This window comes from Microcaecilia unicolor, chromosome 11, assembly GCF_901765095.1.
Source record: "Microcaecilia unicolor chromosome 11, aMicUni1.1, whole genome shotgun sequence".
In the NCBI taxonomy this organism is placed as follows: Eukaryota; Metazoa; Chordata; class Amphibia; order Gymnophiona; family Siphonopidae; genus Microcaecilia; species Microcaecilia unicolor.
Window position 1 is genome coordinate 175979026 of NC_044041.1, and position 27724 is coordinate 176006749.

At 42.5% G+C, this 27724-nt stretch overlaps 1 protein-coding gene across 4 annotated transcripts in view; it reads right to left on the reverse strand.

Moving 5' to 3' along the window:
* The window catches only part of BICRA (BRD4 interacting chromatin remodeling complex associated protein), a 226838-nt gene extending 204747 nt beyond the window's left edge, over positions 1-22091 (reverse strand). For 3 of the 4 annotated variants that reach the window (XM_030218086.1, XM_030218085.1, XM_030218083.1), the window contains exon 1: positions 22043-22091. The gene's annotated coding sequence lies outside the window, so the exon portion shown is untranslated. The remainder of the gene's footprint in view (positions 1-22042) is intronic. The other variant, XM_030218084.1, reaches the window with a different exon arrangement.
* Positions 22092-27724: the final 5633 nt, after the last annotated feature.

Sequence of the window (27724 nt, forward strand, 5' to 3'; positions counted from 1 at the left end):
GAAACACTGGTTTAAGTGGTCACACCTAAAATATACATACATATGTGCCCTGCTACAACAGTATTCTATAAAAGGACAATAAACACCTACTTTCCTTTATAGCAAAGATTCCCAACCCTATCCTAGACAGTCGACCTTTCAGGATTCCAACAATGAATATGCACGAGAGAGATCAGCGTACAACACAGGTAGTACATACCAATTTATCCATGTATTTTCATTCCGGATATCCTGAAAACCTGACTGGTTAGGTGCATCCCAAGAACTGAGATGGAGAACCCCCGTTTTACTAAAATTACCCTCGTAGACCAATGCACATCGCTGTTCACGGACTGCCAGCAAAAGGTAGCTTTCGATGTCAGCAGTCCTTCAAGAATGAAATTAGTAGAGGATGGAATAAGGCCAACGATGAGAGTGGTGAGAGATGGCACAAAAAAATTAACATGGGAGCACTCAGCAGCGACGTCAGCTCAGTAGCTGATTGATTCTCCACCCTTGACATGCCCCCCTCCAAAAAAAAATTACTACCTTGCAGTTAGTGCCCGTAATCCTGGCACCTAGCGCTATTGCAGTATGGAACGTTTACTATACAGGTTCAGAAAGTCTTTTCTTTTTTTTTTTATTACAGTTACTGAAGCGATATGACAGTTTGAACATTTTGTTTTTGTTATATGGTGTGCTGTAGGAGAAAACCTCTTAGTTGTGCTGTACATCTGTTCCTAGGGAAATTTTTTAAGGGGGAGACTGAGCTAATACATATGCAGAATTGTAGATGCAGGGTATAATCGCGTCCTGCCCCATGAGGGAGGATTTGAGGGAGTAGGATGGCAACTGTACAGGTAGCAAAAAAAGTAAAAATTCTTCACTACCTCCAAATCTATCTTTTCTGGCACTAACACTGACATTGATCTATTTGACATAACATAGTCACCTGAGAAAATAAAGTTATCGTGGAAAAGACGCAAATATATCACACATCTGTTCAGAGTCCTTCATGTTATGCATCCTCAGGGTATGAGAAACTTGTGTTACAACATACCAGAGAGACAGCTTACCTGAGAAAATCCTGCCTGTAATGTGCTGCCTTTTCATTATATATCCTAATTTGACAAGCAGTGGCTAAGACTCAAATTTTGGTTTAAAGATTTTTTTTTTTTCCCTTTACCAGCTGGGGACATTCTGGAAGTGGAACCTTGTTTCCTTCTTTCTGAAGGAAGAAACACAGTTGGGTCTTCATCAGTCAGGATGGACAATAAAATGGAACTAAAAGCATGGAGGGAAACATTCATCCTGTGTAAACTGAAACCAGGTTTTAATATATTATATAGGCACACTTTAAAAAAAAAAAAAAAAAGACTTCTTAAGAGAAAGTCCGAGCGGCCTTGTGTTTTACCACCCCAAAAGTTAACTACTTATGCCAACAAATCCTAGGGTACCGTTTTGACATTAAAAAAAAAAGAGAAAGCAAATGACATATCTTAACACTACAGTTCAAATATTCTTGTGCTCCAGGAGAAAATGAGCTGAAATGATCAGATTTCCTCCTCTGAGTGCAACACAGCAATAACTCAAGGAGCTTAACGCTGTCTGGCTGTTCCTGGAGGAATCCTTCATTGAAACCTCACTCCTGGTAAAGGAATCATGCCGCTGGAAATCAAGCGAGGCCTACAGATTGCAGTAGGTGAGGAAAATGGGCAAACTGGATGGGCCTGGCAGTCTATTTGCTGTCACAGTTTTATAGTTCTGGGTTACTGAGAGCCTACTGTTTGAAAGGATTAAACAATGGAATGCTGGAGATTGTGCCAAACATTTTAAAAAAGCCAAGATACAGAAGAAAATCTTTTGGCGACTGTATTCCAGTGGTCATGTCATACCGAGCAGCCGGTGGCTTCATTTGTCATAGCAGTGCTTCAGGCCAACTGAGTTTGGATCTGGAAAGAGAAAGTAACCTGACCTTGTCAGGGGCTCCTGGTTCTCCTACATTTCATGGGCCTCCCGTGGGACCAGCAGCATCACCACCAATTTGTAACACAGGGAGCAATGTAAACATCTTTTTTGACCAAACTGCATAATAAAAAATGTTCCAAGTACTTGTTAATGTCAAAGTACCTGGTCTTCAAGAGCATCTTATAGGGCAAAGGGTCATGGATTTGATGATATACTGACTTTCTGTGGTAAAACCAAAATGGTTTACTTATATTATATAAAGGTACAGTACAGTCTCGATTATTGACCTTCGCTGATCCAACCATTTGGCATATCCAACAGACCCTGGTGACATCATGCAGCTTCTCTTTCCGTTTTATGAACCTGGGACCCTACTTTTAACGCAAAACAGCATCGCTGTGAGCCAGGACCCTGCTTTTACTGCCTTTGTTTCTGCATCGTTTTCCGTATTATCAAATTTTTCATTTATCCGACAATGGGTCGGTCTCGTTTAGGTTGGATAATCAAGAAATTACTGTACTTTCCCCGTCACTAGTGGGCTCACAATCTAAGTTTTGTACCTGGGGCAAAGGATGGTTTAGTGACTTACCCAGGGTCACAAGAAGCTGCAGTGAGAATTGAACCCACTGGATGCCTGCCTCTATTGCCTGTCCTCTAATCACTGTAGCAGTGTTATGATACTGTAACTATATAGTCCCAGAAAATGTTTCACTCAATGTGGAAACTTAAACAAGTAAAACCTTTCTTCCCGAGGGAAATATTCCGCAGCCTGATACAATCAATGGTTCTAAGTCACCTAGTCTACGGCAATGCAATCTATGCTGGATGCAAAGAGCAAATCATGAAGAAACTCCAAATTGCCCAAAACACCGCAACCAGACTCATATTTGGCAAAACGAAATACGAAAGTGCCAAGCTCTTACGAGAAAAAGCTACATTGGCTCCCAATCAAAGAGCAAATTACGTTCAAAATCTGCACCCTGGTTCATAAAATTATTCACAGCGAGGCCCCAGTCTACATGGCAGACCTTACAGACCTACCAACCAGGAACACAAAAAGGTCAGTACACATACCCAAATCTCCATTACCCTAGCTGTAAAGGACTAAAATATAAAACAACAAATGCATCCAGCTTCTCTTATATTTTATTTTTTGTTATATTTGTACCCCGCGCTTTCCCACTCATGGCAGGCTCAATGCGGCTTACGTGGGGCAATGGAGGGTTAAGTGACTTGCCCAGAGTCACAAGGAGCTGCCTGTGCCTGAAGTGGGAATCGAACTCAGTTCCTCAGAACCAAAGTCCACCACCCTAACCACTAGGCCACTCCTCCACGCAAATATGGAATGCACTTTCGAACATCATGAAAACAATGCACGAACAAACTTCCGGAAATCGTTAAAAACCAACCTGTTCACAAAGGCATACCAGAATGATCCAACCTAAACACCTGGACCCTGCAACACAATAAAAACTCCTACCAGAACTGGACAAAACTTAACTCTCTCTCCTTGAATACTTAATATACAACATTAACACTTGGCCACTCTGTATTTCTCTTATCGGAATTGGTGATCGCCATCACGGTACTATGTAAGCCACATTGAGCCTGCAAATAGGTGGGAAAATGTGGGCTACAAAAGCAACAAATAAATAAATAAATAAATATTAAATGCTGCCTCAGCCAATCCTGGTTTTACTTTATTCTGGAAATGAACTTGTTCTTCCCGTAGAAAATCAGAACACCTAAATCAGTGGTTCCCGAACCTGTCCTGGTGAGCTCCTTAGCCAGTCAGGTTTTCAGGATATTCACAATGAATATTCATAGAATAAGCAAAGTTGTTGATTTCACTCAGAAATCCTAATTATCAAATCTTAAAACTACTTAGAACAACATTTAAATTAAAAGATTATGTCTTCTCATTCAAAATATTCCAAACCAGCTGAAGGCCCGGGGTCTTGGAGTATTTTGAATGAGAAGACAGAATCTATCAAGAAGCAGACCAAAGAATTGGTTGACAATCGGGGCTTTTCATCGCGTACTGGTATCCAAATGTGAATTTGGACTGAGAACTTTGGATTATTTTGGGGTATTTGTGCAGAGTTTTTGATCGCTTACTGTGCTATATAACTGGAGAGGTGTGGTAGCCGTGTTAGTCCACTCTTAAAGGTTATCAATAGAAATCAAACAAAAGAAAATATGGAAAAGAAAATAAGATGATACCTTTTTTATTGGATATAACTTAATACATTTCTTGATTAGCTTTCGAAGGTCGCCCTTCTTCCTCAGATCGGAAATAAGCAAATGTGGTAGCAGATAGTACATATAAGTGAAACATCCAAGCATTACTTTGACAGTCTGACAGGGTGGGGGTGGGTAGGAGGTATGCATGGGGACATCAAAGCATTTCATTGATAGTCTAACAGGATGGGTGTGGGTAGGTGAGAGGAGGGTGCTATATAAGATATTAGAAGAATTGTCTACCACAAGTTTGGACACTTTGGGGTATTGCAGCTGGGATAAGATCAATACTGCAGGAATTTACCAATAGCGCTCTAATGAAATAAGTGCACATTTCCTTTTCATATTATATTCATAATGCGCTATTGGTGCAGTGATTTTCATCCATTACCATAATTACGCAGCGGGGCAATATGGGTATGAACTGAGCACCACCATTTCACAATTTAAATATGTTATTCTAAGTAGTTTTAAGATTTGATAATCGGGATTTCTGAGTGGAATCAACAATTTTATGTTTATTTAGGAACAGAGGCATTTTAAGACTTTAATGCATCGAGTCACTACTACTTTACAGAGGACGGGATATCTTCTTATCTGATTAGGATGAAAATTTGTTTGCTGCATATAGCACTCATCTCTTATTAGAGCAGATTTGACCCCTGATGCAGGCGCTGTGCGCTGAAACACGGCCCATGTCGGGTCTACATTGGAATTTCAATTTTTACAATAAACAGAACTGTGTCCCGTTTCTGAAGGTTCCTGGTGCTTTTTGCTGTACTTTGGACTTTATTCTTAGAATACAATAAACCCACATACAGATAATGCAATGAATATTCACGAGAGATTTGCATGCACTTTGCACGCAGTGCATGTAAACCTCTCTCATGAATATTCATTGTGGATATCCTGAAAACCTGACTGGCTGGAGAGCACACAAGACAGGTTTGAGAACCAATGACCTAGAGAGTCTAGGTAGTTTTCTTACACGCATTCCTACTAAGTCACTTACATTTCGTGTTGTTTACCTGCACCTAGGTGGTGAGGTGGAAGGGGAATGGAGAGAATCTAAATTTTTTTCAGGCACCATCAAGCTGTTCCCATCCATTGAAGCGGTGCAAAGAAAAGCTACGAGAATGGTATGGGATTTGCGTTCCAAGACATACGAGGAGAGACTTGCGGACCTGAACATGTATACCCTGGAGGAAAGGAGGCACAGGGGTGATATGATACAGACGTTCAAATATTTGAAAGGTATTAATCCGCAAACACATCTTTTCCGGAGATGGGAAGGCGGTAGAACGAGAGGACATGAAATGAGATTGAAGGGGGGCGGACTCAAAAAAGATATCAGGAAGTATTTTTTCACAGAGAGAGTGGTGGATGCTTGGAATGCCCTCCCGCGGGAGGTGGTGGAGATGAAAACGGTAACGGAATTCAAACATGCGTGGGATATACATAAAGGAATCCTGTGCAGAAGGAATGTATCCACAGAAGCTTAGCCAAAATTGGGTGGCGGAGCTGGTGGGGGGAAGAGGGGTTGGTGGTTGGGAGGCGAAGAGAGTGGTGGGCAGACTCATACAGTCTGTGCCAGATCCGGTGGTGGGAGGCGGGGCTGGTGGTTGGGAGGCGGGGAATAGTACAGGGCAGACTTATACGGTCTGTGCCAGAGCCGGTGGTGGGAGGCGGGGCTGGTGGTTGGGAGGAGGGGATAGTGCTGGGCAGACTTATATGGTCTGTGCCCAGTAAAAGACAGGTACAAATCAAGGTAAGGTATACACATGAGTTCATCTTGTTGGGCAGACTGGATGGACCGTGCAGGTCTTTTTCTGCCGTCATCTACTATGTTACATTGTTTTTGCTATACTATGCACCCTAATATCAGACACATATTTCTGGCTTATGGCAACACAGCAAATGGATCTCAACAGCCATATGGGGGTGAGCGGAGGCAGTCTACAAATTCTAGATTTGGTGCACAGGGTATTATCCACTCAAATCATGCTTCACCACCTTTTATTTCTGGCTCCAATATGAGAAATGGTTAGTCCAACATGCTTACAGATTTTCATCCGACGTGATTTATATGACATATGGTCAAACACTGAGTACTTCAAATCTATGACAAAAAAATAGTTCTCAAACATTTTGGCAAACAACTCAGAAAAATAAAGAGACCAAGTCCATTAAAAGAAAATTCACTAACGGTGCCAATAATCAGAAAGCTGCAACATCACTTAGAAGCTTAAAACCTTGTTACAAAATTGCAGTGAAAAGCGAGATCATAGGTCCCATAAACACAACAAACACATACTTTCAGCGAAAGGAACACACAAGCGGAAAACACAACTTCTAAAAACTTGGGGAGGGTACTTGGATGGGATGACTCCGAGAGGGAGAAGTCGAATTCTTAACACTTTGTAATATTCATAGTACTAATAGTAGTGGATCAATATACATATAATAGATCAAATAGGGAGGGGGGGAGGGATGAATATACATGTGAATATGTTGAGTATATAATGTTGATGTGAAACTTGGATACTGCAAAGTTAAAGACCACAGGATTGGAGCTAGAATGTTTAACAGTAACAAGCAAGAGACAATAATAGATGATTTCATTTAATTATACAACACTCCAATTCCTAATCAATCACTTTAGCATCTGCAAGCAGGGTTCAAGAAGAGTTGGGTGGGGAGGGAGGGAGGGAGGGGGGGGGGGGGAAATATGATAAATGCTGTAGCATAGAGTTGATACTATAATTGGTTGATTGAGATGTAACTGTATATCACTATGTTGTAAAGTATATTGGTATTGCAAATCTAATAAAATATGTTGAAACATAAACACATATTTTCTCATGAAGTAAGGGAATCTCCTTGGTGTAGAGATTTATCTTTTCCTGTCAGGAAATGCTCCTGGTGTTTCCTGCTAACTGGGCAGAGATTCTGGTGACCTCTGACCACGAGGTCAGGATCTTATGGACTTTTGTAAAGATTGCACCTACATGACCTACAGAACAGCAACCTGATTTCAAATAGAGTGCTGCAAATGATCTTTTAAAAATCCATACTGTGTATATTTTCTCTTTCTGGGCTGCAGTAGTAATGGCATATCTAAAAAAAAAAAAACAGACTTTTACACAGCTCTGCCAATGCACATCAGTTCTTCCACAGCAGCCCCCTCCCCCCCCCCCCTGAGCTAGTCCAGTCCCGAGACCTACATACAGAACTCATGTAAAAGATTTTTAGACAGACGATTGCTCAAGATGGTATACAATTAGTTTGATATTTTTAATACGGCTGTAAATTGTGATTATTTTTAAAAACTGAACTGCATATTGAAATCAAAAGCTCTTCTATATTTTCTACTTTTACCATCTTTATAACGCAGCCTATTCCTCTAAGCCTGGTATAAGTACCCTAACAAGTGGGAGAAGTCAGCAGTCTCGGATTTGATGATGCAACAGCCTATTGCACCAATACTGACTACAGAAGTGGTGTGTGCTGAATGCCTCTTTCCTCTCTTCAGTTAAAGAAAAAGCAGCTTCTGTTTTATTGAACTGTCTAGCTATCGAGTGGGTGAAGGCGGCGGGAAGAGACCAACTGCACTTACTGAGAAAGGTGATGGCATTCATATTATTGGGGAAGGTGGGGGAGAGGTACCAGCTAAGCTAATCTCCGATACCAAGCATATGTTTTTTTCTTAGCAGGCTACTGGAAAAGAAAAATGTCCTAAGTGTTAAAGATAAGATGCAAAACAATTTTGGGCATGTTTGTTTCTCTTCTGCTGGTTATTCTATGGTCTGCTCTCAGGTCTGTCGGTCTGTCTGTCTGTCTGGGGAGTGTACCCCCCCCCCCCCCCCCCAAACAAGCTGCATCCTGTTTGAGCCCTCTAGCATGGATTAGGTTCCCATGAACACAGATAAGCCAAGGGAAGTTTAGGCAAGCCAGAGCTGTCTGGAAGATGTCATGACTTTTGCCAGGTCACAATGATCTGCTGTTGTTTGAAGTTCTTCTTGTGACTCCTATGCAGTAAGATCCCAGAGAAGATCACTCTCCGAGTGGGATGAAAGAAATTTTGGGGAAAATTTAGACAAAAGCCAAAACTTTTCTGCAACTATGAGGAATCAAAGAAAGTAGCACATATGAGTTTATCTTGTTGGGCAGACTGGATGGACCGTGCAGGTCTTTTTCTGCCGTCATCTACTATGTTACTATGGAAAATTGTTATTTTTCCTTATGTGCATCTATATTGCTGTATGTTTAACATGTATTCCTTTTTGCTTATTTTTCTTTTTTTAACTTTTGACTTTATTTTTAAAGTCTCTATGGACCCTTTATTCTTTCTTTCTCTTCCTTCAGGCACCTCCCCCCCCCACCAAACATACACACTCTTACACTTCAGCCCAGCAAGTATTTATTCTACTGTCAGCAGCCACTGTAACTCTTCCAGGCAATAAAAGGGGGGGGGGGGGTCATTTGCCTCTGCCCCTTGGGATTTTAATGACTATTTTTGTACCTTTTTCTATGATTTTTTTTTTTTATTTTATCATTTTTATTCAAGTTCATTATACAATACAAAACAGAATTCGAATCAGCTTCCATGCCCTATATAAACACCACCACCATTATTGTTTGGGCTTTTCCATATTCTCACAATACCTATCCTTTTCTGCTCCAATCTACACACCCATATCTATCTTACACCGCCAAATTCTTTATTAAGGAACTTCACATCACATGTTCATGACTTTTGCACGGGTGCTTTTCTCACTTTTAGCAATCCTACCTAGCCTTCAATCAGTTAACCAGAAACACACAAACTCACCCCCTCCTAACAGACATACAGGACACTTCTAACCCAATAACAGAGGAGAGCCTTGACAAAATCCTAAGAGACCTTTGACCAACTACCTGCTCCCTCGACCCCTGCCCATCAAAGACAGTGCAGCAGACAAGTATGGGCCTCATAGAAGATGCCACTAAAATTGTGAACTCCTCTTTTTCTAATGGGCAACTACCAACAGCATTAAAAAAAAAGGCAGTGGTTCACCCTTTGCTAAAGAAAAACAACCTTGAACATGACAAACTTGAAAGTTACTGGCCAGTATCCAACATCCCATTTCTTGGGAAACTTATAGAACAGTCTGTGTTCAACTTAATGATTAGCTAGAAGAGAGAAACTGGCTAGATCCATGTCAATCTGGATTGAGACCTGGCTATAGAACAGAAATGGTCCTCATATCCCTACTAGATCTTCACAGAAACCAAGACAGGGGATTTGACTCAGTGTTAGTACTGCTAGATCTCTCAGCAGCTTTTGACACTGTGGATCAGGATATCATGCTAGCAGGACTGGCAGATATCAATGGAACAATACTTGCCTGGTTCAGATCCTATCTATCAGACAGGGAACAATCCATAATGTATGGAAGCACCTCATCGCCACCATGGACAGTGACCTTTGGGGTACCACAAGGATTGATATTGTCACCCATTCTGTTCAATATCTACCTCAAGCCACTAGCCAAGCTCATTCAGTCAATGGACACTCAGTTCTACATCTACACGGATGATGTAAAGGTACTCATACCAACTGAACCTGACTTACCGACAACACTGAATAAACTGATTACCCATCTAACATCAATTCAAGAATGGGCTAAGCACAACAACTTTGCCTGATGGCTCCCTAACACAAGTGGACACATACCAGACATCAAAATTCCTATTGGGAAGTATGAACTCCCCCTCAAAGCACAAGTCAGGAACCTTGGAATACAGTTAGATTCAACATTTACTCTGATTCCCCAAATACAAGCAACTTTCAAGAGCTGCTTCTACTATTTGCGACAACTACACTGCCTTTCTCCTTACATCAAGAAGGTAAATCTTATCCTAGTTGTGCATGCCATGATAGCATCAAGACTGGATTACTGTAATGCACTCTACAAAAGGATCCAATTGATTCAGAATGCTGCAAGCGATGTGACCACATCACACCATTTTTGCAAAAACATCACTGGCTACCAGTACAACACAGGGCTAATTTAAAACTCTATGTCTGATCTTCAAGGCCCTGAAAGGAAATGGCCCCGAGTACTTGAAGAACAGGATGATCCTTCTACATACCTCCAAAGACACTAACAGGCTTATTTTCGAAAGATAAGGGCGCCCATCTTCCGACACAAATCGGGAGATGGGCGTCCTTCTCTCAGGGTCGCCCAAATTGGTATAATCGAAAGCCGATTTTTGGCGTCCTCAACTGCTTTCCGTCGCGGGGACAACCAAAGTTCACAGGAGGCATGTCAAAGGCGTAGTGAAGGCGGGACTGGGGCATGCTTAACACATGGGCGTCCTCAGCCGATAATGAAAAAAAGAAGGGCGTCCCTGACGAGCATTTGGCCGACTTTGTCCATTTTTTTTCACGACCGAGCCTCAAAAAGGTGCCCAAACTGACCAGACGACCACCGGAGGGAATCGGGGATCACCTCCCCTTACTCCCCCAGCGGTCACCAACCCCCTCCCACCCTAACAAAAAAAAAATTATTATTTTTTTTTTGCCAGTCTCAAATGTCATACCCAGCTCCCTGACAGCAGTATGCAGGTCCACGGAGCTGTTTTAGTGGGTGCAGTGCACTTCAGGCAGGCGGACCCAGGCCGATACCCCCCCTACCACTTGTTGTGGTAAATGGGAGCACTTCAAAACCCACTGTACCCACATGTAACATAGTAACATAGTAGATGATGGCAGAAAAAGACCTGCATGGTCCACCCAGTCTGCCCAACAAGATAAACTCACATGTGCCATTTTTTTATGTATACCTTACCTTGATTTGTACCTGTCTTTTTCATGGCACAGACCATATAAGTCTGCCGAGCACTATCCCTGCCTCCCAACCACCAGCCCCGCCTCCCACCACCAGCTCTGGCACAGACCGTATAAGTCTGCCCAACACTATCCCCACCTCCCAACCACCAGCCCTGCCTCCCACCACCGGCTAAGCTTCTGAGGATCCCTTCCTTCTGAGCAGGATTCCTTTATGTTTATCCCACGCATGTTTGAATTCTGTTACCGTTTTCCTCTCCACCACCTCCCGTGGGGGAGCATTCCAAGCATCCACCACTCCTCTCCGTGAAAAAATACTTCCTGACATTTTTCTTGAGTCTGCCCCCTTCAATCTCATTTCATGTCCTCTAGTTCTTCCGCCTTTCCATCTCCGGAAAAGGTTCGTTTGTGGATTAATACCTTTCAAATATTTGAACATCTGTATCATATCACCCGTTTCTCCTTTCCTCCAGGGTATACATGTTCAGGTCAACAAGTCTCTCCTCATACGTCTTGCAACGCAAATTCCATACCATTCTCGTAGCTTTTCTTTGCACCGCTTCCATTTTTTTTAACATCCTTCGCAAGATACGGCCTCCAAAACTGAACACTCCAGGTGGGGCCTCACCAACGTCTTATACAGGGGTATTAAAACCTCTTTTCTTCTGCTGGCCTAGCAATCTTCTAGCTACGGCCACCGCCTTGTCACACTGTTTTGTCGCCTTCAGGTCCTCAGATACTACCACCCCAAGATCCCTCTCCCCGTACATATCAGACTCTCACCATCTAACACATATGTCTCCCGTGGATTTCTATTCCCTAAGTGCATCATTTTGCATTTCTTCGCATTGAATTTTAATTGCCAAACCTTAGACCATACTTCTTGTTTCTGCAGATCCTTTTTCATGTTTTCCACTCCCTCCTGTGTGTCCACTCTGTTGCAAATCTTGGTGTCATCCGCAAAAAGGCAAACTTTACCTTGTAAGCCTTCGGCAATATCACTCACAAATATATTGAATAGAATCGGCCCCAGCACCAATCCCTGAGGCACTCCACTACTCACCTTTCTCTCCTCTGAGCGAACTCCATTTACCACCACCCTCTGCCCGTCAACCAGTTCCTAATCCAGTTCACCACTTCGGGTCCTATCTTCAGCCCGTCTAGTTTATTCAAGAGCCTCCTGTGAGGAACCGTGTCAAAAGCTTTGCTGAAATCTAAGTAGATTACGTCCATAGCACGTCCTTGATTTAGCCCCCCTTCACCCCTTAGGGCTATGGCAGTGTTGTAAAGTTGTGGGAAGTGGGTTTTGGGGGGCTCAGCACACAAGGTAAGGGAGCTATGCACCTGGGAGCAATTTCTGAAGTCCACTGCAGTGCCCCGGCATGTCAGGGGGATCAGTGCACTACGAATGCTGGCTCCTCCCATGACCAAATGGCTGGAATTTGGTCGTTTCTGAGATGGGCGTCCTCGGTTTCCATTATCTCCGAAAACCGGGGACAACCATCTCTAAGGTTGACCTAAATGTTGGGATTTGGGCGTCTCCGACCATATTATCAAAACAAAAGATGGACGCCCATCTTGTTTCAATAATACGGGTTTCCCCGTACCTTCGCCGGGATGTCCTTAGAGATGGGCGCCCTTAGAGATGGTCATCCCCGTTCGATTATGCCCCTCCATGGTACTCCCAAAGGGTATTCCTAACCACACCCTCGCCAAAGGACATTACACGATGTGATACCCGCAAGTGAGCCTTCTCCGGAATAGCTCCCACACTCTGGAATGCACTGCCTGAAAGGCTCCGATTAACACAAGACTATCTGTACTTTAGGAAGTGGGTGAAAGCTTGGCTCTTCAACCAGGCCTTTAATGGAAAAAGTAACTAATTTCTTGGTCTTACACACAAGTAGTGACACAGGCCACACATACTGCAGAAGAACATGTTTACCCAATCCTACCCTAGTTGAGAACACAATTCTCTCTCTGACCTCATGTGCAACTTTCTTTAAATTAGGCACCTTATTTTCTAACTCCTCTTATCTATCTATATATTCCATCTTTGTTTATACCCTACACTGTCTATTAAAATGTTCTATTACGTATTATGTTGACATTGTAAGTAGTATATTATGCCATACTTTGTATTATTTGAATATTTTTACTGCTGTAATTGTCTATTGCTTGTTTGATTTATTTTTACTGTACACCACCCTGAGTGAATTCTTTCAAAAAGGCAGTAAATAAAATCACAATAAATAAAATCATGCATTTGATGTCCCCATAATATATCTAATGATTCTCAGGTTCTCTGATTTTTTTCTTAATACATCTTATTTTTGCTGTCCTCACCCATCCTTGAAAATGTTCTGCAACCACTCCTATCCAGGCCCCCTCTCTCCTTGTCCTAGGTGCAGCCCTCAGCAGCCACTGCAGATCTTCACAGCCCAAGCCACTGCATTTCTCCATCACCCAGGTCCCAGAACTCTCCCCTCCCTGGATCCTGACAGGCTCTCTTCTGTTGGGTGCCAGGCGCTGAAATTTAGAATGCTCTGAAATCTATCACCTGAGATTGTTTTTAGCCTTGGTCCCATTTGATCAGTTAATCTTAAGTTGAAAATATGCTGTGCTCACTAAGAGTGTATAGGGGGGGGGGGGGGGGGGGGAAACGCCATGCACCTTCAAGCAGCATTTCAACCATCAAAACTACAGAAACATAGCAAATGATAGAAAATGCATGCATGCGTGCATATATATGAACGTATACAAACAAAACCTTCTGCAAAATGCATTGGACGCTGTACAGTTACACTACTAACATTTAAATCAATGGTTCCTAACGGGTTCAGGAGACTCCTCAAAAAAAAGTCTTAGGGTAACCTAAATATGAAAATTAACCGAAATATACTTCTGCTTTATGTTGTTATTACATACAACTTAGGACCAGCTATCAAATTCTGCCAATATAATGTCCCTATAAGTCAGCATTTCCCAGCTTTTCAAACCCAAGACACACATAAGAATAGCAATATTGGGTCAGACCGATAGTCCATCTAGCCCAGTATCCTCCTTCCAACAGTGGTCAAGCCAGGTCACAAGTACCTGGCAGGATCCCAAAGAGTGGCAAAATTCAATGCTACTAATCCCAGGGATAAGAAATGGCTTTCCCCATGTTTATCTTAATAACAGATTACACAAGTTCCTGGTGGAATAGTCCATAAACCTTTTTTAAAGCCAGATACGCTAACTGCTGTTCCCACATTCTCTGGCAACGAGTTCCAGAGCTTACTATTGAGTTAAAAATAAAAATCCTCCTATTCATTTTAAAAGCATTACCGTGTAACTTCGTGGAGTATCCCTTAGTCTCTGGGGGAAAAAATCAATTCACATGTGCCTATTCCACTCTACTTAGCATTTTGTAGAACTCTATCATGTCCCCCCTCAGCTTTCTCTTTTCCAAGCTGAAGAGTTCTAACCTCTCAAGTCTTTCCTCATATGAGAGGAGTTCCATCCCCTTAATCTTTTTGGTCACCCTTTTTGAACCTTTTCTAATTCAGTTACATCTTTTTTTGAGATATGGTGACCAGAATACAATACTCAAGGAGAGGTCGCACCATCGAGTGATACAGAGCCATTATAATATTCTTTATCTTATTTTTTTGTCGTTTTCCTAAGACCTAGCATCTGTTTTTCTGTTGTGTGTGTTGGTTATGGTGGCGGTAGCAGCCAAAAAAGCAGAGAGCACATGGGAGAGAACTCGTATGGCCATAAGAAAAGCTAGCGAAGGACTTGAAAGGGGCAACGTAGTGATGGGAAGAGAAGATGCTGTGTGCAACATTATCTAGGCCCTATATATTGCATGGTAAGTCCAAAGCTCATGCTGTATCTAGGAAAGAGAGAGGCCTATGTATCTAGACATCTGCTCAGAAAGGAGCTCTCTCATGTTTAACAGCCACTGCTGGTGTTCCTTGTTGCTATGAGATGCTGAGAACAGAGCACCAGGCAGTGGTTGACTTTTTTTTTTTGTGGCAAAGCTGATCGGGTCCAAAGGCACACCACAGTGCCACGGCACAATAATTGTGAAACGCTGTTCTAAACAACTGCACTAAATATTTTTTTGTACTGGGATTTCTCTTATCCTCTTAATGGCTACTCCTGCCAAACAGAATTTACATCCAAAATACATGTGCCAAGAAATGAAAAGGGTAACAGTAACTGCTTTCAGAACTTGCTCTTTCCATTAATGCTAAAATATGGCAAAATACTGATGCCTTGTTGTGGACTTCCAAAACTAGCTGCGTGTGTTTAAATTTAGACAAATGGAATCTTTTTGAGGTCCAAAATGATAAATTTAATAGAACGCCCATTAAGCTTAACTCCTTTTGCTGTGTTTCTTGCTGTTATGTTGCCAGTTTCTTTCGAGAAAGAGTAGGTTATTTTAGGTACTGAAGGGTTGTTAGAACAGCTCTGGTCATCTCACTCTGTGGTGGGCTCAAAAATGCCTCATCTTTAGATCAAAAACTGCTCTCCAGGTCCTTGTCTCCCTACCCCATTTCACCTCTTGCTCCCTGTGCTTCAGAAGCGCAAACACATATCTGCTTGCCTGCAAATCATCTCTCAGACCTGCATTCCTTGCTCAACAAGCAGGAGGGGCTTCTTTGGAAACAGGCCTGGGGGAAGGGAGCATGCCGTTCTATTAGGATATATGTAACTGGCCTAAGATGATTCAGGAACTGGAGGGTTACACACAGTTCTGATCTGATGTTTTCCTTTTTATTTTCCCCCCTCCCCTGGACAGTTGCTTGGAAGAAGAGGGAAACTCAGGGCCATTGTTACAGCAAGCTGTCAGTGCATAGTGCTGTCTACTTCTGCTGTCCAGCTGGGTCTCCCACAATTTGAGAGAATGCATCTGTGTGGCAATAATGCAATATAATTGTTCCATGTTCAAATCCCGAAGCTGCACTGGTAATAAGCAATCCATCTGAAAGAACGGAAGTCATTGTTCTCAGCCAAATATTTGCAGGTGTGTAGATAATGTTATAAATATTAAAAAAATAATAATAATAACTATGTTAATAAAGACATATAACAGAATCCATGCAATACTGGCAGAGTCATCTGGCATGAAAACCCAACTACAGCATTATACTAGAAAAGACCAAATCAATGTCTTAGTATATGAACAGATAAGGATAAAGGATATAGTATGGATAGTTGCTAGATACAGGAAGAAGGCAGTTCAGGTCTTGGTAAGTACAATATTGACAGACAGGAACATAATTCCTGTAGACAAATCATATTACTCAAACGTCATCCATTCAGCACAGCAGACTATAAGCTCCACTGAGCAGGGACCACCTCTTCTGTGCATTGTTGTGTGGTGAGCATAAACAGAACTAATAGTAAGCCTCATTCCTAGAATGTGTAGAATGCAATATTTTAATAACATGCAATTTCTCTCCCAGAGATATAATGGCTGGCTGCAGAATGTCCCTGGTTCAAGTGTTCTACCCCTTGAGACAGCTAGGGATGCGGATGCTGTGGAGACAGTGCTCCTAGGCCCAGAGAGGAGAGGGAGCTATGATTGTTCTTCAAGGGTGACACCTAGTGGCCAGATTTAGGTCTTATGAGCTGTCCCTACACAGAGTACACTACATTTGTTTGGGGAGGAGGTTGGAAAATCAAGAACTACAATAAAACTGCGGAAAAATACACACACACACACACTTATGAAGGCTCATGGCATCAGGGATCCCAGTCCTCATTCAAGCAGAGCTAGAAGCCCAAAACAATAATGATTGGTCCAAACGAAAAACAAATCTTACCCTCAGATCCCAGAATTTGAAAAGTGTAGTGAACTACAGCTAACCATAATAAATTTGCTGCTGTGCATCAACATCAGAACATCTCCATTTCTTTGGAAAGTATACCACATGGTGTACAGATAAAGAGAAGAGCAGTTTCAGAGGCATAACCCCAAGCATCACTGGTTTCTACACCTCCCTTTCACACTGGTCCCTGTTCAACGATTGATGTTTACCTCAATGCCTGATATGACTCAGCTGCTCCCCTGGCATTCTCCCATCCACAATCAGAGGCTCGAAATGCAAAAGAGAAACAGGCCATACAGCAAAGGGTGCTGGAACGAGGAAAGAAATAAGCAAACCACTGAAGTTCAAACTCCATACTCCCCTCACTACATTAACAGGTATCATCACATAGCTATGTCTTTTAATCCCCATGTACGCTTTGCCCTCAAAACTTCTGAGATTGGTTATGACTATACTATATGGGACAATGAGAAAAAGTTTTTGTTTTGATGTCGGGAGAAATTATTGAATTTTTGGATTCAACCGGTTCCCCTTTTTGGATGATTCACCTTCTTGGAGTGACCTATGAATAGCGAGGAGCTTTGCTCTTTTCTCTGGATAAAGCTAAGTACTTCTTTTTTTGTGGTGAATTTTTTGTATACATCAAATTATCTCTCTTTATAATACAATTGTTCCTGTTAGAATTGTTCTGACCATATATAATTACTCTTCCGCTAGCACAATTAAGTTGCTTACTAGCACACTATAGATATTGCTTGAGCACTTGAATTAAGAATTTGTCACGAGTATTTCCTCCGTTTTTTTTACTGCAGATTGCTTTTTTCTCTATATATACTGAGTTTTTGCTCTCTGCAGGTTTTTCGGAGGTGGTGGTTGGCCTATGATGATAGCCTTTATAGGTGTATCCACAGAGTTGGTACCCTAGGCTTGTGAGGCCTAATTTGATACACATAAGTGACTCATTAACTGCACAAGCAATAATAATTTTTTAGAGCAAATACGTAGTTTCCATCTTTCAATTTATGCCAGAAGTTTTTAGCTATGCCACTTTTTTCTCCTTTTTAAAATTCTATTGCTTGTGAGAAGACTTCACTGAATTCTAATGGCACTCTTTAACTGGTAAAGGTTCACTTCAGCCAAACTTGAACATGTACTTTAATACAGCACCACAGATTTAAATACCATCATGCAAACATTTACAATGTGGGAACGACACAGGGCATAAGAACAGGGAGCTCAAGCCAATAGACTGCAAAACAGAATGAACCAGGGTCAAGGCCGGAGTGGTAAACACAATGACATGGGAGGGGGGTGGTGATAACACGCAGGAATATGAAATCTCTCCCAGAGCACTCCGAATGGCAGACCAGGCCTCAGTGTTGTTCTACTAACACAAGAGTAAGCCTGAATGCCCTATGAACGACAAAGATAGTACCTGCATCCAGGGAACTGATCCTTTCAGCTGGGGGTTATCAGTCAGTGGTTCTCAACCTAGCCCTTCGGACACATCCAGCCAGTCACATTTTCAGGATACCCATAACAAATATGCATGAGATAGATTTGCATAAAACGGAAGCAATGCATGCAAATTTTTCTCATGCGCGTTCACTTTGGATAGTTTGAAAACCAAACTGGATTGGTATATCCTAAGGATTAGACTGAGAACCCCTGATCTAAACCAGTGTTTCCTAAGTCCAGTCCTGGAGTACCCCTTGCCAGTCAGATTTTTAGAGGTAGTATATGCAAATCAAGTTCATGCATATTCATTGTGGGTATCTTGAAAAACCTGACTGGCAAGGGGTACTCCAGGACTGGACTTGGGAAACACTGATCTAAACTGTGGGCTTCATAACAGCTATCATGTGGGTAAACCATCAGTGCTCCGATCATACATTTGTGTGCACTTCTGTTTAAGTATCCGTTAGCTGAACAACCTGGATGCCAATTTATGAATGAAAATGCCAATGTCCGTGGCAAGAATGACTCACATCTGTTCCAGAGACGCCGCTGAAATAAATGTGGTGCTACGAGTCAAAACATTAGCAGCAGTGATTTATAAACCTGCCTGTATATTTCAAAGCTGCCAGCCCTGGAGGATTCCCATGCCAGATGCAAGAGGCCACCACTAGTTGATCATGAATTATGGTTCATAATGCAGCAAGACAACCCCTTCGCCAGTAAGAAAGGCGCAAACAGCACAAGCTCACTGGAAGAATCTAACATCATAAATCGATAAGTACAGCTGAGCTAAATTCTGCCCTTGAGGATGCACAGCGGCAACGAGCCAAATAATAACTAATATTGATAATTACGGATAATAAAACAAAGATTATTATCCAGGTTTCATCTCTGGCGTGAATGCCTTGTTTAGTAACTGTAGTACCTAGGCCATTCGCAAACCTGTCCTGGGGCACCCCAGCCAGGCAGGTTTTCAGGATATCCACAATGAATATATGTGAGCGATCTGCATGTCAAAGAGGAAGTGCATGCAATTGATCTGAAAATATTAACTGTGGATATCCTGAAAACTTGATTGGCTGGGGCTCCCCAGGCCAGGTTTGGGAATCACTGGAATAAACTATTGTACACAAATGCACACACAAGGAAGTTTACTGCTGAGCCCCAGGAAGATGACCTAGGATCAAGCCTCCCAAGTTTAAAAATCATTCAACCTAATTAAACCCTACTGCTTTTCACATTCTATAATTAATTAAGAAAGCAAGCAAGCAAGAACTAATCTTCAGGTGGGATATTTGGGGGGGGGAAAAAGTCGCCAAAGTCTGTATAGGAATGAGACTTACATGCCACTACTGACAGCTGTCATACAGGAATTCTTAGTCAAAATGACCAGTCAAGTTTCCTCATACCCATTATATAAATCATGAGAGCCAAACACAAACAGAATTTTTTTCAGGGTTAAAAACTATGGATTCACATGGCAAACTCCATCCACTGCCCTGGTCAGTCTTCCATTTCAGCCTTATGCTGGGTGCTACAACTAATTTGATCCCCATTCTCCTGGCTGAGCAGGTGACCCAACACCACCTGTACAATGTGTACCGACGTGCTACAGGTCTCAGCCTGTCACTGCACCGTGTTATTGGTTAGACAACAGCCGAAGGAGGTAAGAAACTAAAGTGTACCCCTCTCTCAAAGTTTGTAAATAATATTGTTTATTGAGCATTTCTAATGTACATAAAGCAGCACATGATAAATAAAATGATTACAGAGTCTTCGTCCCAAACGTCTTACAGTGGAAGTCTCAGCCATAGAGAAGTGACTTTTCTCAGGGAACACAGAGGGTGTGGGGAAGGTGGGACCAGGAGCCAGAAATTTCAGGTGTCCCATCATTGTGCTTTACTCATAAACCTATCCTGGTTACATTATTACAATTCAAGCAAATTGCTTTAACAATAAATATTATAGACATATGGAAACTTTTTGTTTGTTTTGCTTCATGGAACTTGCTCCCGAACGAGTGTCTAAGCCAACCCTCTGCTTTCCCCTTAATTATTTTTCGTTTAGTGATGGGCATCTCTCACACTAACTCTCCCCCCCCCCCCCCCAAAAAAAAAAACCACAACACTCTGCATACCTGTGTTTTTCATACAGTTAGAAATGCTCCAGAGATGCAACAGAAACAATTCTTCTCAATAGACCTACTCAGCACACAACTAGGTGAGATTTTATCCAAATCAGAAACAACCCCGCATAATGGAAAACTACAGGGAACTTGTGTTATTTTGAACCAGCAGATTCCAAACTGATAGAATCCCTTATGCAAAACCAAACATTTACTAAACTGACCTAAAACAGAATTACCAAAACAAAACAAAACACTTTGTAGGCATTAGTTACCCATAACTGACTATCCCTGCTTTACTGAGACTCAAGACTGGAGCTGATCAGGGCTGAAGAAGATGTTTGTGTAAAAGTGTGTGATAGTATCTTAAGTTTAACCTATCTGTGGTTAGCGCACAGTGTTGGGAGAATAGATGGTGCTTCATTCATGCCTTTGGCGTAAGCAGCTGAAGTCTGGGGACTCACTACTGAACTGTAGCTCAAGACTAAAACTCCTGGTGGATACATTGGTGTATAGTATTAGACTAAGCTGGTGGTACAAAAGGGCAGCACACAGGTGACTGGCTGTTTACGTGTTTTAAGGGTGGTCTTAGAACTGGATTTCATACACTGTGTGTTTTATGGGTGGTCTTAGTACTGGAGTTCATAAGGTGCTTGAAGGTAGAACTGTTATGTCTGTCAGAGAGTCAATACTAGAAGAGAAGGAAGGCAAGATTGAAACAACTCTCTCTGGGAAGGGGATCTCAGTGTTCAAACAGCAGGGGATACCAGAGTACAGCACTAGTCTCTCAACTCAAACAAAAAACAAAGTTGCAATACATGTTTATTTCTAAACCGTAAAAAAAAAAATTCACACTCCATTTATGATAAATGTTAGTCCAGCTTTTCAGAAAACACATTTAACGTATTATAATCCAAATAATACGCTAACCCCAATCCTTAAAATGATAAGATTGTGTGCAACACCTGAGAAAGGGCACTTCCAGTGCTTGTATTTGAAATAATGTGTCAAATTAGTCATACAAATAAGGAAGACTAACCACCGAGAACCCAAATCAGGGTATTCGATGCACTTAAACGACCTTATCGCACACCCTGCAGCTACTCACTGAATAACGACATCCTAAAACTATTCCAGCTTTTACGCTGGAGAGAAAACGACAGGAAAAAAAAAACCACACGGAGCCAGAGAAACGATAGCTTACAACCGGGAAATCAAAACGCCAGCAATAGTGGAATGCTGTTTCTCTCCACCCCCTTCCCCCTTTATTATTTGATATCCCCTCCCGGGGCTGGAGTCCCCCCCTGTTCCTGAATCATTGGGGGTTCGTCTCTCTACCTTTTTCTCTCTTTCTCTCTCTCCCAGAAAACGCTATGTATCATTTTTATAAAGCTACATTGTATTCTGTAGACGTGACCTGCAGACGCAGTACATGGAAGTGGAGAGAAGGGAAGGGGGGTTGAGGGGGGTGTCGAGCGGCCTGAAAGGGGCAGGAAGGCAACCGCGGGCTAGCCAGCGCCCATCCTGCCCCCCAGCTCCCTCGCCCCGCTGCGGTCCGGGTGCAGGTAGAGTTAAGAGATTTAAAGAGAAATCGCTACATTGTAACAAACTCACCGTGATGTGTTTGAGCAGCAGTCGGCGCGGGGTCTCCGAGACATCCCAGCACGGGCTGGGCGATGCGAGGAGGACCCGAGTTGCACAGAAGTTTAGAGGGCCGGCGCACTGCCTGATCACAGGGGCCATGCAGGAGACGACGTCGGCTGTGGCAATAGAAACAGGATTTGAAAAATACAGATTTAAGCTGTTTGTGGGGTTTTTTTTAAATGTAACTTTCAGGGAAAACACTTGACCCTGATAGTCGTGCTTTTTTTCTAAATATATATACATATTTTTTTTATTTGCATGCCCCACCCCCTTTCATACTTGTTTTGAAACAATACAAAAAAACAAGCCTACTGGGTTTCTTTCACTGATTCTGATTGCTTAGAGAAAAGTTAATGTTTGTTAGTTATATACCATTTGGGATAGAATGAATAAACTGGAAAAAAAAACTAATTAATCATACAGTGGCTTCTCTCTATCTGTATCAGATTGTTCCTTAAAAAGATCGATGTCTGTTATATTCCAGATTACGTTTCACACACGAGTTGACGGTTCCTGTAGCAATCTCGTCATACTTCATGCTTTCATAGAAAGATTAACGCGTTACGATTAATTTGGCAACAGTTGCAATTTCACTGCGACTAGTTGCTTTAAGTAATAAATTTTTCCCACAAAGGACATTGGAATAAATGTGAAAAGTCACAGCCATTCTTGCCATTTGCAATTAATAATAATAATTTTAAAAGCATTGTGGTATACTTATTAGAACTTGACAATTGCGTTTATATTATTTTCATGCCTCACCACAAATGTGTACATTTTCGGCTAACATTGAGCCTGCAAATTGGTGGGAAAATTTGGGATACAAATGCAACAAATAAGCATGAAGATTGTGCTTTTCTTGGCACAGAAGATGAGTGCTGAACTTGTGACTAAGTTTAACCATGCATTGGTTTGGCACTAAAATACTGGGTGGGGGTTAGAAAATGTGCTTTCACCTACTGACATGGGCTTTGATTATTTACGAGGTACTAAAGTTTTCTCAATAGTGCATACAGAACAAAAGATAAGCAACATGAGTTCACAACAAAAGTTTAAAAATTCATGAACAAAATGAATAGAAAGTAGCCAGTTCTGGTGGAATATATAGTACATAATTGGCTGGGGAACTTAGGGGAAAGGATATTTTGGAGTTGGTCCACTGGGATGCAGGGCCGCCGAGAGGGGAGGCAAAATTCCCCAGGCCTGGGCCGCTCTCTCTCTCTCTCCTGCTCCTGACAGGACCTGAGTGATCACGTCCCGACAGGTGCAGGAGAAAACTCCGGCGCCGGGCCCCCCTTGGAGGCTAGGAAGGACCCGGAGCTTCCTCCAGCACTGTTCTTCTGCCCATTGCTTTCTGAGTGGCTGTTTTTCCTCTCAGGTGCACATGCTCGGTTTTGAAACTGAGCATGCCCTGAGAGGAAAAACAGGGGCAGGCAGTCAGCACTGAAGGAGGACGCCTTCTGCTGGCGGGGCCTCGGAATCCCTGCCAGCCAAGGTATTTCACCCCTTTTGCGGCAGCGATTGGGGGTGGCAGCACCCCTGCCCTGGGCCTGGCCACATCCCGCTTCAGTCTCCGCAGCCCGGCTGGGATGTGAAGAAAGAAATTAGGTGCATATTTTTCTCCAAGAGCTGATACACAGCGCAGACTACTTTTCTTCGGGCTCCTTTTGCCAAGCTGCAGTAAAATGGGCCCTGCGATAGCATCAGCGCATGGATTTGCTATGTGCCATGGCACCTTTTACCACAGCAGGTAAAAGGCAAAAAAAAGGAAATGGCTGTGTGGTAAGTGCACACTTGCCGTGAAGCCATTTCCGGGGACAGCCCTTACTGCTACCTATTCAGGAGGCGGTAAGGGCTCCTACGCTAACCCGGCAGTAAAAAAAAAAAATTCCTGTTGTGCCAGAAATGCCGCATGCTGGGAGTGGTACTACTGCTGGTTCCTGAGGAATGCCGGCGGTAGTGCTGAATTGGCTTGCGACTACGCCATGGTAACTCTACCGCGTTATAAAAGGGCCCCTTAGCTAAGGCCTGTTGCAGCACCCACTGCTTTCCTAACTCTAAATAGTCAGACCAGTGGTCCATCTAGCCCAGTATCCTGTGTCCAACAGTGGCCAATCCAGGTCACAAATACCTGGCAGAAATCCAATTAGTAGCAACATTCCATGCTACCAATCCCAGGGCAAGAAGTGGCTTCCACCATGTCCATCTCAATAACAGTCTATGGACTTTTCTTCCAGGAACTTGTCAAGACTTTTTTAAAACCCAGAAAAGCTAACCACTGTTCCCACATCCTTTAGCATTGAATTCCACAGCTTAACTATTCTTTCAGTGAAAAAAATCTCTCCTCCTATTTGTTTTAAAAGCGTACACTTTCAAGCTCATTTTCAAAGCACTTAGCCTCCCAAAGTTCCATAGAAACCTATGGAACTTAGCCTCCCAAAGTGCTTTGAAAATATGCCTCTGTGTACACCTTTCTGGTTGTGGGTGGAAGCAAAAACAAAACAAAAAATTCTGCCCCTGCCCCAACAAACTCCTTAGCAGCACATCATAGACCTAGAGGTCCACCACATTCCACTGCTTATGGCAGTAGGGCTGTACTAATGATAATCTCTGAGACTGTGCATGAAGAAGGGAGACAGAGGTGACCTAAAAGTTGTCTTTTGCTTCAACAAAAATCCCGCATTAGGTCTTTATTGAAAGCCTACAAGATGAAGGAGCAGATGATCAAAACTCTGGCGCTATTCTGAACAGCACCATAAAAAAAGCACCGGAACAGCGCAGAAGAACAACACCCTAATGCTCAAAGCTAATGAGATGCAAATATAGGCGTGCTCCTAGCTTCCAGCATTAAGGAGTTCAGCGGGAGGATTGTGCTTGGCACATACTCAGAAGAGTTCAGCGGTAAGTTTGGCTCCTGTGCACATGTGCTTGGTAAAACCTGAACATGAAGCACACATTGGTGTCTTGTTTTCTGCAGCCTAAACATAAGCATTTTTTTTCTGGAAGCTTATATTTATATGCAAGTAACAGACGTCAATATGTGCTTTGGGTTTTTTGTTTTTTTTTTAAAGCATGGCCGCTTTAAATTTAGACGCAGGACAAGACCACCAATGTGTGCTTCACGTTCAGGTCTGCTGTTTCTCGTAACCAGCACTCAAGGGCTTGCACAGGCTTCCTTCTGCTTCTTGCAACCAGCGCTCAAGGGCTTGCACAGGCTTCCTTCTGCTTCCAACCGCTGTTTCTCGCAACCAGCGCTCGAGGGCTTGCACAGGCTTCCTTCTGCTTCCAACCGTTGTTTCTCGCAATCAGCGCTCAAGGGCTTGCACGGGCTTCCTTCTGCTTCCAAAAGCAATCAAAACCGGCAGATTTTACAGAATGAATCGTGAGACGCATGAGAATCGCAAGAAATTCTCTTTTCCAATACCCTAACACCTGCTTGGATCTGGCCTTATTTTTTACAGCGGTAAGGCACCTTTGTTTCGGGTACTCTTTTCTGATCATTGGGGAGGAATACAAAATGGCCTTATTCAAATAAGCTTGACTACATTTGCATGCTATCTGCGCTAAGGCCTGGCACACTCTTTGCTGTGCTAGACCCCTCTGATCATTCTGCACTTGTAAATGGAGGTGCTCTAACACCCGCATTTACTTTTGATCATTGGCACCCAAGAGAAGTGGGAGAAACAGTTACCACCCTGTTTACTAAGCCGTGCGCTAATCCCATTCAGTTTGAATGGGCTATATCGCATTAGTAAACAGGGGGTGGGGGAAGGGGATTAGTGTCTTGCAGCATTATGCCACTTAGGGCCCTGTTTACTAAGCCACGCTAGAGGCACAGTAACGCTTTTAGTGTGTGCTAACCATGTAGGCACCCACAATATTCCTATGGGTAATAGCACACCTTAGTAAACAGGGCACTTACACTGTAATGATGTAAGCAAGGGTTGCAGAGCTAAAGCACTAGTTAGACGAAAGCTTGGAGCATGAGTTCTAAACTCACTTCTTTCACTGACTGGCTCCAAGTAACCTTGCACAAGTCTCTTCACCAGCCACTTTGTCTCCCCTTTATCCAAATGTAACTGGGTAATAATGACTGTCATTGCTGCTTTAACTGCTCTCTCTATATATCTTAGAAAATGTAAGACAATCCAGGCACCAGAAACAAGTTTCCAAGACCTCTACCTCAGTGGATGTGCATTCTGAAGTGTATTAATGGCATCCTATTTGTTTACAAAAAAACAAATCTATACAAAGCCTCACCCCATGCTTGGAATAAACTCCCTGAGCCCATACGCCAGGCCCCCTCCCTGCCCATCTTCAAATCCCTACTCAAAGCCCACCTCTTCAATGTCGCCTTTAGCATCTAACCACTTTACCTCTATTCAAGAAATCTAGACTGCCTCAACTTGTCATTTCGTCCGTTAGATTGTAAGCTCCTTTGAGCAGGGACTGTCCTTTTTTGTTAAACTGTACAGCGCTGCGTAACCCTAGTAGCGCTCTAGAAATGTCAAGTAGTAGTATTATTGTGATATGTCAAGCATATTAGTGCAGTAACAAACTGTGTACAGTGCTGGCCATTCAAATGTGGGCATGCCTGACAAGAACTTAAATATGTGTCAAAGTTGTTTGCAAAATGACAAAATACTTAAAATGTATTACACAAGGCTTGCTGTGCCACTTTTCCTTTCTGGAACCCTCTTAACCAAAAGATGTTGTAAATAAATAGCTCTTTTGAGAACAACATTAAACAAACATACATTAAAGAAACTGGAGTACACTTACTCAGGGCAAACAGGCTCAACAGGTTGCTTGCACCCAGCTTTCTAAAAAGGGTAGTAGAACTGAGATAGCAGCCCCCAGGTATTTTACACTTCAGAGAAAATAATGCAGATCTTGACATATTGGACGTGCTTATTTTAATGCAGGCGCTGAAGACAACATTTAAATGCGTTTCCTAAGTAAAGCTCCCTACCCAAATGAAACCCAGAACCTGGAGACAAATACCATGCATTGTTACTTTACTGTTTTCACTATAGCGAAAAAAAATGGCCACAGAAAACGGGAGCAAAGCAGAAAAATAATATCGCTTGTGGACCATACACATGCATCATCAATACAGAACAGTTTAGCTTAAAACATAGCATTTATTTAACAAAAGTGCTTAGCTTTCACAGTATTTCCATAAAACAGTATGATTATCATGCTAGTCCATCAAAAATATATTATCGACAACTTGTTTGTTATCATTTATTTCTTCAATAATCCCATCAATCTAGTATAAAGAATACAACACTATCTTTCGTATTATTATACCCACTGAAAGAAAATTAGCCATCGAATCTTAGACATCGCCATTAAATTTATATACAGATACACATTTTTCATCTACACTAAAAAAAAAAAACGCTCAAGCATAAACCGGATCTGTACAGGCAACCTACGAAGACGACACAAGGAAGGGTCCTCAATGCAGCAATTAAAAAAACTGGTTCTGCCAGGGGAAGTAACGCCTCTCCCGATTGGCTGGAAAACGAGCAGCCCAGAGAGAAGTGGGCACGGCCGCATACATCATCCTGCAGCCTGATTAGATGGGTTAAATGTGATTGACCAGTGTGTGTAATTATTAACCAGGAAGGCGGGGCCACCTGGCTT